The 17,492-nt window shown below is 39.4% G+C and overlaps 1 protein-coding gene and 1 long non-coding RNA gene across 3 annotated transcripts in view; one reads left to right on the top strand and one right to left on the bottom strand.

Annotated features, from left to right (window-relative positions):
• The window catches only part of PHF21B (PHD finger protein 21B), a 160,433-nt gene that overhangs the window by 47,875 nt on the left and 95,066 nt on the right, over positions 1–17,492 (top strand). The gene's annotated exons all lie outside the window — the stretch shown is intronic.
• The window catches only part of LOC146763349 (uncharacterized), a 53,612-nt gene continuing 45,169 nt past the window's right edge, over positions 9,050–17,492 (bottom strand). For both annotated transcript variants that reach the window (XR_014952285.1, XR_014952284.1), the window contains exon 3: positions 9,050–12,004. This is a non-coding gene — a long non-coding RNA (uncharacterized LOC146763349). The remainder of the gene's footprint in view (positions 12,005–17,492) is intronic.

Raw genomic sequence — 17,492 nt, 5'->3', positions numbered from 1 at the left:
TAGCAACACGTTTTATTACATACCAGTGCGGGAGAAGCAGTTTGCAGATGGAGTTGCACACAGTAATTTATTTCCCCCTTTTCCCCGCTTTTTTTCCTCCTCTGTGGTGACTCAACTGGAATCTGCAGAGTAGCTTTTCTAACACTGATAGCTCACTGGAAATCCCTGATTGGTTCATTTGTATCTATTCTGTTGTGTTAGTTGATGAAAAAGGCATTTATTATGGTAAATGAATACTGATTTTGCGTGCTGTTAGAAATTCAGATATGTCTGTTTTGAATAGGCATGGATTTAAATGGAAAACAACCCCAGCTTTTTTCAGTGCACTTTTTTCCATGGATGTGTTGCATTGGGCACTTGTCCTTGGTTGCTCACACCAACGAGTTTCCAGATTTGGAGGTTATTTACTCTCCATGTTATGTGGAATTGTTTGAATTTCTCATCTTTCACCCACCAAAACTAATTGAAATATAGGAGTGACAGAAGTATTTGGAATCTTTTTTTTTTTTGTCTTCTTAAGAAAAACCTTGCACTTAAACTGCAAATATATTTTTTAAAAGCTGCTATTTCAAAAACCAATTGAAATTCTGTACTACTGTCCCTCCTTCAAATGACCTACAGGGCTGATCTTTGTTGAAAGAAATACTTTTTGTTCTCTCCTCTATTAATTGCAGACCAAGTTCTCCTCATATGTTTTGAGTGAAAAAGTAAGTAGCTTTTTTCAGTAGGGTCTTTGGAGGAATATGGTATTGTAGAAGATGAGTATGAGCAATACAATCCAGATTTCATTATTTTTTTTCCTTATAAATTAAAGGGGAAAAATGCCTTTAATGAGCAAACAAAATACTGTTCAGCTCAATTTACATTTTCTGGTGTAAGTCCAGAAATATATTTCTCTGGAGTTCACTGGAGTTACCCAGTTTGCACTGGTGTGATAAAAATCAGAATATTACCAGAGGGAGAAAACCAGGTGAGGAGAGGGCAGATGAAGGCAGTGCAGAGTGTTAGGAGAATCCACAGAAGATGGAGATTATTGGCTTAAAGATACTGCTTTTTGGGAATGGCTTCATTAAACTTCAGTTAAGAGCGAATATATTAGGGGTTGATATGAAAAAGACAAAACCTATCAATTTCATAAAGTCCATTGATATTTGCCAGAAGACAAGAGAAGGCTTTTGAAAGAGATGGAATTGTTTCTCTGCTTAACATTAGTGAAATATAAATGCATGTCCATTAACTGGCAAACCGTTACATTTCTTGAGTTTTTAGTTCAAAAAACTTAGTTTCCTTTCACTCCAAAGTATGAATGGATGGATCTCTCCAGTTTTCTGGTTTCAGTATGTCAGGTGGCAGCCAGCCTCTTGTCTCTTTTGGATCTAAAATATTTCAGCATTAGTAGCAGCATGAAGAAGTCCTTTGAACTATAAAAGCAGTGAGAGAGGTAAAGAATGGAGAGACAAAGGAGGCAGTCCCATTCCCCTTTAAACCGTGGTGATACTGGTTTTAAAACAGAAGGATGTCCTCAGCTAAAAGTGACTCAGTTGCCATCTGATTAACTTACTTTTTCTTTCACAATTCAGCCCACTATTAATTAACTTAATTTGAATTGAAAAAACTCTAATCTGGGGGAATGCACTAGAATCTTGCACAATCCCCAGGATGAATGATGGTAGTCTGAACTAAATCATGAATTTGCAATATTGCTAGACAAAGGCTTGTATCTTTTTGTGTAACTGTAGATCCCTAACAAAAGGGACCTGCCATTACTGGAACAATTCATGTCCTGTCATGAGAAATAGTATTTGTGCCAGACACAGCATTTGAAGATCATGTCTTAGGTTAATGTTTTAATATGATAGAGTTGGGAATATTTAAGTGAGGTATAAAAACAAGAGTCTTAACATGTGAAGAACTTTCCATCAGTCATGTTGCAGTAAGAGAGAACGAAATGAAGAACTTCATTGTTTTCTGAAACATTTAGGAAGGAATAGGAACCTCTGTGTCAGATTGGCTAAAATAAATCAGCAGGATCCAGTGTTTCATTTTTCCTTCAATAAAGAAAAAAATACATTTTTTCTCCAATAGCATAAACATTTCCAGAAACTTGTTTAACCCTCTGATTGCTAACACTATATCTCATTACAAAAGTACTTTTAGTAAAGGAAGCTTAAAGGAACTTCCATCCCCAGATGAAGCAGAGACTCATTTATAAGCAATGAGAGTAGGAACAATAGAATGCTGAGTGCATTCTGCATGAATAATATAACTGAGGATTGTGAACAGCCTATGATTTTTGTATGCCAAACTCAGTTGGGGAGTGCAGCATTCAGCTGATTTTTTGACATTGGAGAGTCATCCCTTCTCCCTGCCATGTGTGTGTGCAAATATACACACAGAGAGGCCTAGTACTTATGAAAGAGGGAAGTCAGGTGTAAATTCATAAATGGTGTTGAGACTCAGATGTAAATTCATAAAACTAGTGGAAATTGGGCTGAGATCTAGGCCAGCACTGAGCCTGAGGTAGGTAGAGCAAAGGTGAAAGAAAGACCTGCTTTAAGAATAGAGTCTGAGCTTCTGTTTCTATCCTTGGCTGGGAGGCTGTTTGCATTTGTGTATTTTGAAGTCAGAGAGTTGATGAGGTCTTCAGTATGAATTCCTATTTCTGACAGCTTTAGATAGATCATTTTTATTTATGAGAGTATATCTGGATTTAAGCTCTGGATTTCAGGCCTTTGGTTGAAAAACTTTGACCATAGTTGATTATTTTATCTGTTTTTTTCTCTTGCACTTTCTTAATAAAGTAATTCTGGGGTCTGGGTCTGTCTTTATCCTGTGTGTATTTAGGTTTTGGCTTAATAAGATTCTTTTCCAGGATTCAGACCATAAGGTAATGCAAACAGTGAGGGCAATAGTAGCTGACAGTTTTCCACATATGTGGAAGAACAAACTTCCCAAAACTTATCTTTGAGTGACTTTGCCTACTGTTACAAACACAGAACAAGTAAGCTGACATTTTCATGGCTTGTGCTGCCTGAGGTGGTCCATTTCACCCACTTTATGAACTTGATATCCTATTTTATAGAAAAATAGCATATAGTTATGAACAAGATGTTCTTTCAAACCTAAGAGAGAACCACGGTTCTCTCAAAGTTGAGTTGTTGGGTTATTTTGCAGTTCAGTCCCTGGTTGCTATTTGAAATTGCCTCCTATTAAACTGAGTGCTGTCAAATGATAATGGTAGATTTTGTAAGATGATCCAATGTCCTGAAAGCTGGACTAATGTATTTCCTAAAGATCTTCCTACTGTATGGCCCCTGTTAGTTCTACTAGTGTTAGCTAGGCAAAGTGGCGTGCATAAGCTCTGTCCATAATTACAGTTTCTGAGTCTTCTATTTTACTTCAGTGTTTGAAAGAATTAAAAAAAAAAAAAAAAAAGGAAAATGTCTGAGATCTTCATGTTAAGATTTTGTAGTTTCCTTGGGTTCAGTTGAGCTGTGCCTGTTTATACTTCTCAGAAATCTGGGCCAGGTGGACTTGAGTTCCCTTGGCATTCCAGAACTACAAAAATTGGCCAATCACTGATGCAACATTTGTCTTGATCTCCAAGTTCTTGCTCTTTCATTAAGCTGGCTTCAGTTTAGGTTAGCATTAGCACTGGTTTGCTGATAGACTTTCTCTAAAGGCTGTGGCTAAACCTTTAGATTTTGGTGGCAAAAAGTAGCTTTAAAAATGTTATTCCAGAACAAGTCTGAATAATAATGCTGAAAATTGTTACATATTTATTTGATGATTCACTATTCCTTGAGAAAGATTTTTTGATCATCAGATAGTTATGTATGTATAAGCTGGCCTGTTGCAACCATACATATAAATACATAAAGTTTTCAAAATGCACAGTTCTCAGCAGACTAGACATGTACAGAACCTGGCATTTATTAAAATGCGGTTTCTTGACTTGACTGAACTCAGCATTCCTGTAGTCTGTTATTATCCACTGAAAGAATTTTACCTTTTCTGGTTAAAGATCCACTAGGTAGGTGCAATTCCTCCCATGTAATTACACTATTTTCAACTCAGAAAATCTTGAAATTGGAATTAGTGGATGCTGGAGTTCTGTGGAAACTTGATTAGCTGTGTTGAATGTGCAATGAATCAGCCTTAAACAAAAATAATTTGATTGCTTTACATGCCATCCGATGTTGTTCTGAGGGAGCTGATGGTTGTCTAAGAGCATCTCAAATGTTTTTAGTGGAAATGCCTCAGAAAGTAGACACATTAGACACAAGGATTTATGTTTCAAGGGCCAGATGCTGCTGAACTCAAGGGTGTTGGCACAAACACCCTTCATATTTTAAAGAGAAAAATCCCCTCCTCCTGGTAGAAGAGGTATACAATGTGTACGGAGATCAAAACACAAAAAGAGCTTGAGAAAACGAATTTGAGGTGATATCCAGAGCAACAGGATTAAAATTGAACTTGCAGGTTCTTTCTGAACACAGCAGGGAGGTCCTGATGGTTGGATGAGAGATAGAGAGGTATAGGTCAAAGTTTGAGATGGGGAGATTTTCTTTCCCGATTCCTGGCAAAGCAGAGGCTGGGGAGCTTCTGTGGAGGAACTGCTGGCAGGCACACTGTGGAGACTTTATGGATACCCACAACTGGAAGAGGTCTGAGCAGTCACCTTTTCCCACATTTCCTTGTTTCCCAGGAGAAATAGAAGAGAACATTTTGAGATTAATTAGCTAATGATGATAAGCAGGAATTTTCTTCTGCAAGTTTAATGCTAGAGGGGATATTAAGATGAGGATTGATACTCCTGTGCACACTTTTCACTTTTTGTTTATTTGCTTGAAGTTGATAGTCTTTCATAGAGCAAGCTTTTGCTGAATGTGTACCCAGGAAATGTGCAGGAAGCTGAGTTTTAATGTGATCCAAGTCAGTAATGTCAAAATGTCAATCAGTAATATCAAATCAGTAGTTGTCAAAATGCTATGCATTTTTATTTCTCAAGGCTAATATACTGCATCTATTTTTAATTACCAGCTGTAACTGGAGGTGTGATTGATTTTCCTCTACTGGAGTGTCATTGCTAGCATTTCTGTATTCAGTTGTCCATGTTAAAATGTTTGAATAACCCTCTGTCTTAGTGACGATGTCCCACCTCAGAGTGATAATTTCAAGCTCAATAATTTCAATATTGAAATAACTTTTCATTCCCAGAATGGATGTGTCACTTTGCTTCCCTCACTTGTGTTCTAGGAGGTGTAACATAAAGCTGATCTAGCAAAATACATGAGGGAACTTCGATTTCTGTTTGTTTAGGTAGGTAAACCCACCTTAGCTGGGGGAGGAGGAAAACACAAAGTGCAGAGAGATGGTGGCATCCAATGCTGTCACTTCTGTAGGACTAAGATGATCAGTTTCTAATGTGGGTGTTTAAAATTCTTTCTGAGAAGGACAAGTAGTTGTACAGTGAAAACTGAACTCCTGCCAGTCACTGGTACTTGTATTGGCTCCCATCTGGCTTCTGTCTTGGCTGTGTGGCTTTGGCTCTCTGGCCCTGAAGGGTTTTTAGATTGAAACACAAAGAGATGCTTTCTTTGGTCTTTTGGAGTTCATAGGAAGGTGGTTGTGTCACGGTGCAGTGCAATGGAAGGTCTGGAGAGCAGAACTGTGGGTGCTGAGGACACTGTACCCATCCCAAGAGTTCATCCCTAGTCTGATCCCAAGGACTGGATGGCTGTTACTGAGTCATTTCAGGTCTTATGGAATTCTGGAATCCTACTTAAAGCTTTTGTTATTTTGAATGTAAAACTTATATCCCATTATGGCTGGGAACAGGGTCCCTCAAACTGGAGCCTCTTCCATGGCATTACAGTTATTTTGGGTTGCAGTCTGCACTTAATTTGTCTGTGTTAAGAGAACTTCATTGATTTTGTTTTCTTGCTTGAACAGAACATTAGAGGGGCATTTTGGAACTCCTTATATTTCTTACAAAAATGCCACCATTTCCCTTTCTCAGTAGGAATTATTGCCTCTCCTTTCAGATTCCTAATGTTTGTAGTGTTATCCATTACACAAGACCCAAAAAACTCAATGAGGTTCATAAACACAGTTGAATCTTACTTGACTTAGTTTACTCTGAATGTTTTGCTCACTATAGAAAAGTCAGCAAATATAATTGAAAGAGAGCATAGTAGTGCCATTTTTAAATGTTAAATAATATTGGCTGTTACTAAAAAAGGAATCAAATGAGTGGTCTTCCAACATTCTCTTTAAAAAGCCATTAGCATCCTTTCAGTCAGAATTTTACTACTGCTGACCTTCAGTGCTGCAAGGAGCTGTGTAGCAGCTGGATAGGGGATCAAAATGCCAATGGTGCTTCCTCCCATCAGGCTGGGTTGGGCTGTGACCTAATGGTACAGGGCTTGTGCTGTGAGCAGCAGAGGAGGGGGTTTTTATGCCCCTCTGCCCTGCTCAGGTGAGACCCCACCTGCAGAGCTGCCTCCAGCCCTGGGGTCCCAGCACGGGAAGGACAGGGAGCTGCTGGAGCCAGGCCAGAGGTGCCAAGATGATCAGAGGGCTGGAGCAGCTCTGCTGTGAGCAGAGGCTCAGAGAATTGGGATTGTTCACAATCAGAATCCCAACAGGATTGGGATTCTATTCTGGAGAGCAGAAGCTGTGGGGTTACACAATTGTGACCTTCCACCTGAAGGGAACCTGCAGGAAGGATTGAGAGAGACTACAAGGGCCTTGTGTAACAGGACAAGGAAAAATGGCTTAATACCGAGAGAGAGAAGGTTTAGATTAGACATTAGGAAGAAAATCTTACCTGTGAGGGTGGTGCCCAGGGAAGCTGTGGTTGCTCCATCCCTGGAAGTGCTATTGGCCAGGTTTGATTTGGCTTGGAGCAACCTGGGACAGTGGAAGGTGTCCCTGCCCATGGGACAAGACCTTTGAGGTCCCTTCCAACCCAAACCCATTCTGTGATTTTATGATAAGTTACTGGTTTTTACCCAGCAATTCCTCCTATACCAAATGCAGGTATAGCTGTCTTATACAATTCTTGCCTGACACACAGTCATCATTTCCTCCTGTCAGCATGTTTTTCAATGGCAAGACACACTTTCTCCACAGTAAAGGCTCTGCATAGAAACACATGGCTACGTCACAGAATTAATGGAGAACTGTGGATGCTGAGGGATTAGTGTGTAGTGGGGTTCTTGTGGAGTAACAAACATTTCTTTAAAGCTTATGAGGTACAAGGTGTGTAAAGGTACATTCTACAATTGTCCTCTTACTGCAGCCACAGTAGAAATGAAAGCTGGACATTGTGTTAGTCCCAAAGTAACAAGAAGAATGAGGTGCTGGAACAACTTTCCATTAGAGAAAGTGGAAGCAAACAGCCAGTCTGTTATTATCCAGGTGAATCTGTGATGTTGAGAAAGCTTGGCAGGAGAAGAAAGCACATAGCAGCTACTTGTTTGTGGGCCATAATGTTTGGAACTATTTCTGCAAGATACAGAAAAAAAAAAGATAAAGGACTGAAACATGTTAGTCAGTCTGTATTTTATGTCATGTGGGGAGTTGGTTCCAGCTGTCATAAACTACTTGATGGACAGATGCTTTTGTTATATTAAGAAACTGATTTCAGAATTTCTGTTCTAGTTCTTACGGTATCAGTCATAGGAGTATTTCTATAATAAATTGAATATAGAGGCTTTCAAGGCACAGATTGCTCAGTTTGTAAGACAGAATTGTTATTTCACAGTAAATCATACTATTTCTGGCACTTCATTTTTCCTTGGGATTGTGGTACGTGAAAGAGCCATGAAATATTTTTTCAGAGTACAGTGCTCCACTCAGAGACAGGATCATAAGGAGAGGACTCCCTGTATGGAGACAGAGGTGACAGTTTAAGTTCCAACACTGGTATTTCTCTTTTAGCTGCCAGGAAGCACCAGAAGATGGCATGGTTTGTACAGATGCATGCTGGAAAGTGAATGAGTGAGCTTGTGAGACTGCTATTAATAATCTTGGGTGGAGTGTTTAACTGTTGTAAAGTAAAGCAGCAGCATGCCGTATTTGGACTGTTATTTCTTCTTTCTGCCAGTCAGGGACAGCAGTAAAGTCCAACCTATCTATTTATTCTCTCTGTCTATCTGTCTGTCTGTCTATTTTTCTATCTATCCTTCTCTGAGTTTGGATGGCGCAGAAAATGGGAGGGGAAAAGTGAAAAGAAAGCAATTGTGATGTAATCTTGGTGCAACATACGCTGAAAGGTCAGCCTGACAAAAATGGGTATTGATGGTACCTGAAAAAGATGGCACCTTCCCTCAATAATTTTGATGAAAAACTTTGTTTGTGTCCTCTATGTCTGTCAGTTCGAGCCTGAGATCTCAGACCTATCCCTTTAACTTTCCCGTTCTCCCCTCTCAGTTCCCAGAAAAAATGTGATGAGCCACAGGGTGTTAAGGTATTGTTTTACACTCTGGAGTGCCAGAGTCTGCTAGCTTTGGAGATTCAGGATTTAAAAATACTTCATCTTAACATTCCTAATGTCAGGAAAAGGAGGAGTGTATTTTAGAAGCTGTGTTTGTGGGGTTCTGCAGGAACCAGCAGGCTCTGCCTAGACTCCCATTGGTTACTGGATCCGAAGTTTTCTTTCATGCAGGTGCAGGTGAAGGTTTTTATCAGTTTAATTAAAGGGTTCTTCAGTGGAGTAATTTGAGACTGTGGGCTAACCAGTTAATATCTCCCCAGCCTTCTGAAAATGTAAAGAACTATGAAAATGTTAAAAATTATTTGTTAAAAAATAATTAGTACAGGGGAAGAGCAGGTTGAAACTATGTCCCCTACCATAATTATTTGAGCATATGACCTGCTTTGGCTGATAATCATAAAATCATAAAGTCACTAAATGACTTAGGTTGGAAAGCAGCTCCAAGATTATCATGTCCAATTTATGACTTGTCAACAACACCATGGCACCTAGTGCCACCTTCAATTGTTTCTTTTTCACTGACACTGCATAGTAAAATTCACAGAACTGTGTGGTTATGTTTATAGAACACACTTGCTTTGGTTTTTTTTTTTTTCTTTTCAATGACTATCCAGGCACTGATAATGTCTTTTTAAGGACATGTTGAGTTTATCTCTGTGACTTGGTCTTTTATGAATTTTTGAGGCAAAGAGCTTAATTCAGAAACTGATTCTGATGTATGGCAGGAATAACTCTGTAGAAGGTGGCAGAGTGCTGTAATGTGGAACTGCTTTTAGTTAGCTAACTCTTGTTCCTTCCCACACAGTTTCTTTAAACTCGCTCATCTATGAACTCTCATCCACAGCATTGGTTTCTCCTCCAAGCCAGAATAACTCCGGATGTTTCTTACACCTTAGGGAAATCTCATAAACTAGATAAAGTTTGGGGTTTGTTTTTTATTTAGCTCTGATTTACATAGTTGAAAGGGCTCCTTAATAAACTTTTTGAATCTCTACATACTTAGGTGGTGTTAAAACACAGAATCTATGTAAAAAATATTAATTTCTGGAAGTTAATGTGATTTGCTTAAGTGTGATGTTGTTGTTGTGGCTTATTTCATAGACTTTATTTGATTGTGATGGGCTGGAAGCAAGAACTAGGTGTCCAAAATAAGTCCTGTGAAGTTTTGTCTGTACCTCAGCAGTTCTGGCACTGGGTGTGACCACACACCCAAGTGCCTCTTTGACCTTCAGCTCCTTCCTTTGCATATTCTGGTAGCACAAGAAATTGTCTGCATCCTAGCTAGAACCAGCAGCTAACTCAACTAATGTGACACTTTAGAAAGACTTTAAATACATACACCCCACATCTCCAAATGGATGCTTAGTCTGGCACTACACAGTGCAGGATGGATCTGTCCACTGCCCCAGGGTTGGTCTTGTCCACGTGGAGCATCAGGAAGATGATCACATCCTCATACTTCTGTGGGCTGCAGGGAGCTGGGATGTGTAGCAGCACCTCTTAGAAATTGCCTACAGAAGCCCTCCAGAGCTGGGCTGAGCTTATCACCAGTTTCTGCTCTGTTCAGTGCCAGTGCCTCTTGGGCACACTCAGGCTTCCTCAGAGATTTCACATCCCAAAACAACTTTTTAAAATTAGTTTAGGGGAGAATATATCAGGCCATGATTTCTGGGCATACTGAAGTCTTCTTAAGAAGGTCAGATTTTTGTTTTATTACTGTATTGAGATATTCTTGATCATCTTGTCTCAATTTTAAATTTCTGCAATTACTGTTTGCTTCAGTAGCCTCCAGATGCTTCTTCTTGCACGTGAAAAACCTGGCAGTTATGAATGTTTACTGCTAATGAGTTGCCTTTTGTGAAAGTACATTGATTTCTAGATCAACACCACAATTCTAAATGGCCTTTTTAAACTCTGTTACAAGTAGCTGTTTGCAAAGTTCAAAGTCTAAAAATTAATTAAAACCTGAGGCCCTCTTTGGTATAAAATATTTAGTTGTTTTCTTTCTTTTTTGTTCAGAATGACAGACGTTTGTGCTAAGTTGGCAGCTAATGGCAGCTGCAAGTTGATTTGGTTATTGTTTTTTAGGCACCGCTAAATACTGAAATCCTGTTCCATTGTTACATTAACTGTGGTCTTTTCTGGATTTGAATTAGTAAAAATTGTGGCTAAGGTCTTGGAGCAGGACTGATTCACAGCATTTTGAGGACTTATTTCTGTTGTGACACAAGACAAAGTACTGGTTGTTGGCTTTCCCTCAGAAAGCTGTTGGCTGCATACGTGGAAGTGGTTGGGTTTAGGATGGGAGAAAGTCCTCAAAAACAAGGAAAGGTCTTAATGTCTGATCTTTCAGGAATCTGAAAGATTTCCAAGGGTAAATTGATAATTTGGGGAATAAATTCCAGCTTCATGTCAGTATTGAGTGTGTGCCTATAGCAAATTTTCCTCTGTATTGTGCTGGACTCTGGCTGGAATAGTCAAGTTCACTTCAGTCCAACAGCATCAGGACTCTGGAACTGCCTGTTCACCTGTGTGAAACTCCTTTCCAGAATGTACAGACCTCTGGCACATGTGAAAATCTCCAGTAGGAGGGAACTTGTTAAAAATGTAAAGAATGGTGCAATTTTTAAAGGAAGAAGTTTCATTATTTTTTCCTTTTTCTGTGTGAAGGAAAATAATATATTTGCAAATGTAATTGCAGTTCTGGAAACCACATGTCAAATATTTTCTGTTAAAGGAGTTTCCAGAAACCTTTTAGGAGTCTCTTGGTGTTAACCCAGGCACAGAAATGCTGGGGAGAACTTCTGTCTGAAGAGCTTTCAGTTCAGAAAAAGATAGATTATAGTTCCACTTCCACAGAGTGGCAGCTGAGGCTCAGAGGTGTTTAGCAGGGCAGCTGAGGTTGTGCTGTGAAGTTTGCAACAGGGCTGGAAACTGAATCCAGTGCTTCTATGTCTTAGATTATCAGTCTGCCCACATGGGCATCATGTAAAGGTACTGCTCTTCTACACTTCTTCTGGGAGGGATGTGAGCATGTTCTGGCTCCTGAATGAAAACATTCAGAGTGCTGAATGGTTCTTCCTGATGGTATTTTTTACTAGTTTTGTTGCAGTGTGAATGGAAAAAGGCCACTGGCCTCTCCAAACAGCCGTAACAACAACAAAAAACCCCACAAGCAAAAAACTCCACCAAAAAAAAAAAGAACAACAAAGCTTCATTTTTTATCCTTGATGAAATATTTATTTGGAAGCAGCACAGCAAGTTGGAATAGTTTGATTTGATTAGCAAGTCTAAATGTATTAGCAGCAAGACAAACTATATTACGATTAGTGATAATTAGTTGCACTGATTACTTCAGTCTGCAGTACTGTTTGACAGATGTGTTTCTGTGGTGCACTGTTGGAAGAGGAGCATGCTTTACCCTTGTGGTGGCTCTTGGTTTCCCTTCTCACGATGTCTTTGTCTTGTCATTGTTTGCTGATGAAGTCTCCACTGTGGCTGCTGCAAATACAAATACTCTCTCTTAAAAGTAAAGTTTAAACTGGGAAATAGTGATGTATGTGCTCGTAGTGATGATTGACAGTCCTAGAGAATCCTCTTGCTCTCCATGGAAATGGTCACAGCCCAGCCTATCCTCCCTGCTACTGCCCAGCAGCCCTGTCCTTCAAGTCTGATCCAAACCTCCATGAAATGCCATAAGAGCTGCTTCTGTGGCTGGAGAAGACTTTGGATCAGATGCCTTCAGTGGACAGAGGAATCTGGCTTCCCTGCCTGCTTAGCCCTCGATCTCTGTGACACACAGTAGGGACTGCTAGTGTCAGGATTTGTAGCAAAGAGGATTCTTGGGATCAGATTAGGGAGAATAAAACCCTTTAGGCAGACTGTATCCCACAGGGGAGAAACAACCTCTTCTACTGGCTCACTCAAGTCCACCTGTGCCAGGGAAACATGGAAACCTAATTGCTGTTGTGTGACTGAGGAGCAAAGAGGAAGGAGACCAAGCATTCTGAAGCTACAGTTCATGGTCTGTAACCCACCTCAGATTCACTGCTCTGCTCCTCACAAGGTCCTGAAACATCCCTATGAATTGCAGGTGCTACTTCAAAGAGAATCACTTCTCAGATTGGGTGTCCCTTTTATAGACAGCTGCTCTCTAGAATGCTGACTGTGGAGCATTTGACACAATCATATTCCCTTGCAACTATATCAAGCTAACTTCACTGGCTCAGACTCATGTTGATAAAGGCATTAGGATCTGGCAATCATCCTGTTCCTTAAGAATAAACATATATAATTTTGAATGTCCTGATTTTGGTGTATGAGCAATAATCCCATTATCAGTCATCCAGAATAAAGTGCATTATACTATGTGTTAATATAGACCTGTGCACTGTCTTTGAGCTATCTAGGGACAGATAAGCTAGAAATATGAATTTGTGCAAGTCAAATATTTTCCATCTTTGTCCAAAACCTACATCTTATGTTATTCTGCATGTGTTTTGCTTGGTGCTTTAAAATAGTGGTTCACAGACTATGAAGTGCTTCTATCACTAGGCAGATGTGATAGGTCAAAGAGAAAGGAATCATTTACATGTGTGACACAGTTACTTGTTAGTATGGCAGAAAATGCCAGAGGTTAAACATTTGGGATGGCCCATGGAAAACATTTGAAGATTTCCAGACAGCTAACTATGGAAGAAAGGTCTTGGATGCCAATACTACATGAACTGACAATTTATAACCATCAACTCTTCTAGAAATATGTGTATATTTCCAGCTGGATGAACTTATGAGGCAAATTTTAAATAGAAAAGGTAAAATGTAGAGTCTGTCTTATCATTCTAAAGATGCCATGATTATGTCCTTTGCAAGTAAGGCTGTATTTCTGGATGTTTCTTTTGTCAGATCACCGATCCTTAGTCACTGCTATAATACTGAGCACTGAAGGATTTTCCTGTATTGTGGTGTCCTAGGGATCATTGTGTTACTCATATCTTGTACTGTTCTTAGGGCTTGTAGTTAGCCTGCAGTGGAAAATCAGGGTAAACTGTATGGTGAGTAGGGAAGGATCAGCTAACGTAACTCGTGAAGAAATGTTAGGAGATGTTTGTTTGCTGAGTTTTTTTCTCTGATGGTGGGATTCTGCCCTTCTACAAAACTCTGGGCAACCTGAGTTGGTGCTTAGTGGCTTTCCTGGCTGGGTGGCATTTCCCAGGGGAGCTCAGCACGTGTCAGGACAGAGCCCAGAGGTCAAGAGAATAATCACAGAGGTTGGGGCAAGAACGTCAAATGAATAATTTGAGGAATAAGTAAGAAAGAGAGACTGGGGGACTGTGCAGAAGGCAGGAGTGGAGGAGGCTGAGTACTTATAAGCCTGATGGCAATTCCACCATGGCTCTACCTCTGATGGGTGCTGCCTCCCTCTGAGCACCCTTTCCCAGCTGGGAGTCCTCCTTCAGGATTACACAAGATGTCCCATTTCTTGTCATCCGACTTCCTTTAATAAAAACACTGCTTTTGCATTTCCCTTTCTTCCTCAGCTCTCCAAGCAATTAACAAACACAAATTAATACCAAACACCCCAAGCCCTTATTGCAGATAAGGCTTGTCCCCTTCTCCTCTGTTCACACATGGGTGAGGAAAAGTTTGGGGCTTAAGTGGTGTGACAAAAGTCACAATAAGCATTGTGGCAGGAGTGGGAAGAGATCTTACTGGCATGTAGACTCATAGAGAATTTTGCAGTTAATAGCCCCTTGAAATCAAAAGCTTATAGATATGTTTATGGATCTGGACCTTATTCTGAACAGTTGCACTGTCTTTGTGGTATCTACCTAGTCAGCAAAAGATGTTTCTCTGAAATAATTATGCCTGTGTGGTTTTGCAGCTGTAGCAAAAAGGAACTGCACAATCTCTTTAAACAGTACATGAGGTCTGCATGTTCCCAATGCAAATGGAATATTTTTCTATAGCATATGCTTTTTACTTACAGCTTAATACTTTTTGAAGCTTACAAGCTTATAAAGTGAGCTGGTTGTGGTAATGAGTGGAAAACCATCTGTGAATGCATGGCTTCCTCAGAGCATTTGCATGTAAACTACAATGTCACAACAACAGTCCATAGAAAACTTCCTTACTGACTGGAATCATAGAAGGTGGCAAATTCATTGGTCAGCTGAAACAGGAAATTTAAGTGAAGGAGAAAAAGAGTAGGTGAAATTAATCATAGAGCTTTGAATATGGAAACATTGGATTTTCAGAATGAAATGTAACTTTAAAAAAGGCTTTAGAAGAGACCTTCTGGCTGTCATGCTCAATTTGTCTTGATTTTTGGCAGGTCACCTGCATAGGCCATTAAACTGATTGTCTTGGGATATATGCTAAAAATTGAGTAAACTCCCTAATATTAATTTAAGAAAAGCTGATAATGGTGTAATGCTGACAATTTATAGTGATCAATGCTGGCAACTGTTTCTTTGAAAGCTATGAAACCTAAGACCATGAATTTTCATTAATGGAAAAAAAAAAATCAGAGATATGACTAAAAATTAAATTAGGATGACTTTATACCAAGCTATTAAAAACTGTGGTTTTAGACACCATTACTTGGTTTCTTGCACTGATCAGAATGTTGCATTAAGGGCCTGTCATGACCTGCAGTACTTGTTGCAGAAAGCTATCAGAAATCCTGGAGAAACCAAATCGGCTCAGAGCCCAGCTTCACAGCTACATCTTTTTTTAGTTACTTGGCCCAGTGACAGTACCTCTAGCACTCAGGATGGTATCTTAACAACCAAAGTCTGAAGTTAAATTTACACTTTTTAGCTTGATTATCAACTTCTGTGTATACGCATATGTGTCTATTGGTATGTACTCTCTATGTATATATCTATGTAATTTCATCATGAGCATAACAGAGCTTTAGCATCCCTGCAAATTTTTGTCTGACTTACACAACATCCTTAAAATAGAGACCCCCAACTGCGTTATTTTAAAATGTGTAATTTTAAAATATAAAATCTTTATTCTACATCCACACTGATGCTTCTCTTTTGCCAAGAGGAAGTAAGTGGATATGAGCATAACTACCTCAGATAGCTGTTGCCTGTGACAGCTAATCAAAAACAAAACTCTCAACCCGTCTAGACAAAAGCTGCCATCAAATATACAGCAAAGCTCACTTAAAAAAGGAACAGTTTTCCCTTTGCTGCTGAAGTTTATTTATCACAGTTAGTCACCATTTGTACCCATAATAGATACAGTAATTTCACTGGTTTTTGAAGCTGATAATGTTTCTGTAACTACATTATTACAGGTCACAAGGTCTCTTATACAGCTGGTCACTCTCAATAAGTCTGTTTAGAAAAAAATTTTTGGTGGTTGTGCAATATATGACAAGTGTCTTGCTAGATCTAATCTTTATATAAAACATACTTAGTGGTGTTCACTATATAATACTTGCCCTGTTGAATTTCAATTACTATCATAGTTAGGAAATTCTGTTTTGAAGTGCCTTTCTAGATGGAATGGAATGTTGCCTGCATTTAAAAGAGATGTTTTTCTTTCTCTTGCACTTTCTAGTATTGTTTGATACTAGGTCACCCTGTGTGATATGACAAACCAAATGACCATGGACATAAAGGGGTGCAGCCAGGTATGTTATGGTGCCTGTGTGCAGCTGTATTAGGAAATTGAAAGGAGCTTGTAGTCAATGCAGCTTTGTCTATTCATTTGTAAATGGAAAATTTCTGGAAGTGTCTGACCTTACCTCTTAGAGTAGACATTTGCTACTCTTCATAGATAGGGAATACAGCAATGGTAAATTGTTTTTTAGAACTTGTTACTGCTGTACTCAGAATAAAGTGTCCAAAGTCATTGGAAATAATGCAGTTGTGTTTTAGCAATGGACCTACATACCCCAAAGATTTGTCTGTATAAAAACATTAGTAAAATATAACTCTGTATTTATATATTACACTTGAGCCATTCCTTTCTGGATGTTGTGGTGCACTCAAAACTTCTGCAAATTCCCTCTCCTTTTGTAGGAGAGCCTATCTGCTGGCTTACTTTCTTAGCACAATGTAGCCACATAAAGCATCACTGGCTTCAATTTCCTCCTGAACCTCTTTAACTTTAATCTTGCAACCTCCTGCCCTCTCTAGTACTGCTTCCCAGTTATCAGGCAAGAGCAGGGGGTCACCAGGGTTTTCAGAATTTGATTAGCACCATTGTTATGAATAATTCAGATTGTTTGGTGCCAGCACAAGTGATCCAAGTAGCAATTTGAAAAATCTGATTTAGGATTTAATATCTCTGAAAAAATTAATTAGTGCTGCTGATGAGGGCTCTTGACTTTGTCCATTCATATTGATGAATTTAGTGCCAGTGAAAAGCAAGATTGAAACAATCCAGCAAAAACAAGTGTTTCTGTGGCAGAGCTCATATTCTGTTACAGATACCCAAGGTGCACATGCTCCTTCCTCCCTGTTCCAGTCCAGCTCTTCCACTGTGTACCCTTTTCCTCCTAAGGAGCAAGTTCCTGAAAATCTATGTAGCTGTAGTAACACACTGCTGTCAGTAATGGAAGGTGTTCCCCAAGTGATCATGTTCCCATTATATAATTTTTTGTGATCCTACTAAATATTAGTTAACAGAAGATTCTGCTTCCTTTGTTGTGTGAGAAATTAGAGCTGCAGCAATCCACATTTGGGAGCAGAGCCTAGTTAATGACAGTGGGTTTGCCTCTGATGGAAGTTGGTGCATTTTACTCTGCCATCAATTTGACACAAGCCTCTGCAATACTTCACCATTTGAACAGTAATGACGAGACCTCTGCATGTTTAGGACAGTTTTGCACTGCTTTTGTTACAGAAATAGTTGTGGGCCACTGCAGTTACTGTACCTCTTCTCCTTCCCCACCTTGTCTGAACTTTGCAGTCTCCTAGGCAGTAAGATGTTAATATTTTGCACATTGAGGCACTGAGAAATCAAT

This window comes from Lonchura striata, chromosome 1A (assembly GCF_050655825.1).
Source record: "Lonchura striata isolate lonStrDom1 chromosome 1A, ASM5065582v1, whole genome shotgun sequence".
In the NCBI taxonomy this organism is placed as follows: domain Eukaryota; kingdom Metazoa; phylum Chordata; class Aves; order Passeriformes; family Estrildidae; genus Lonchura; species Lonchura striata.
Note: the sequence above shows the minus strand (reverse complement) of the source record. Positions and strands in the feature narration are given on the sequence as shown.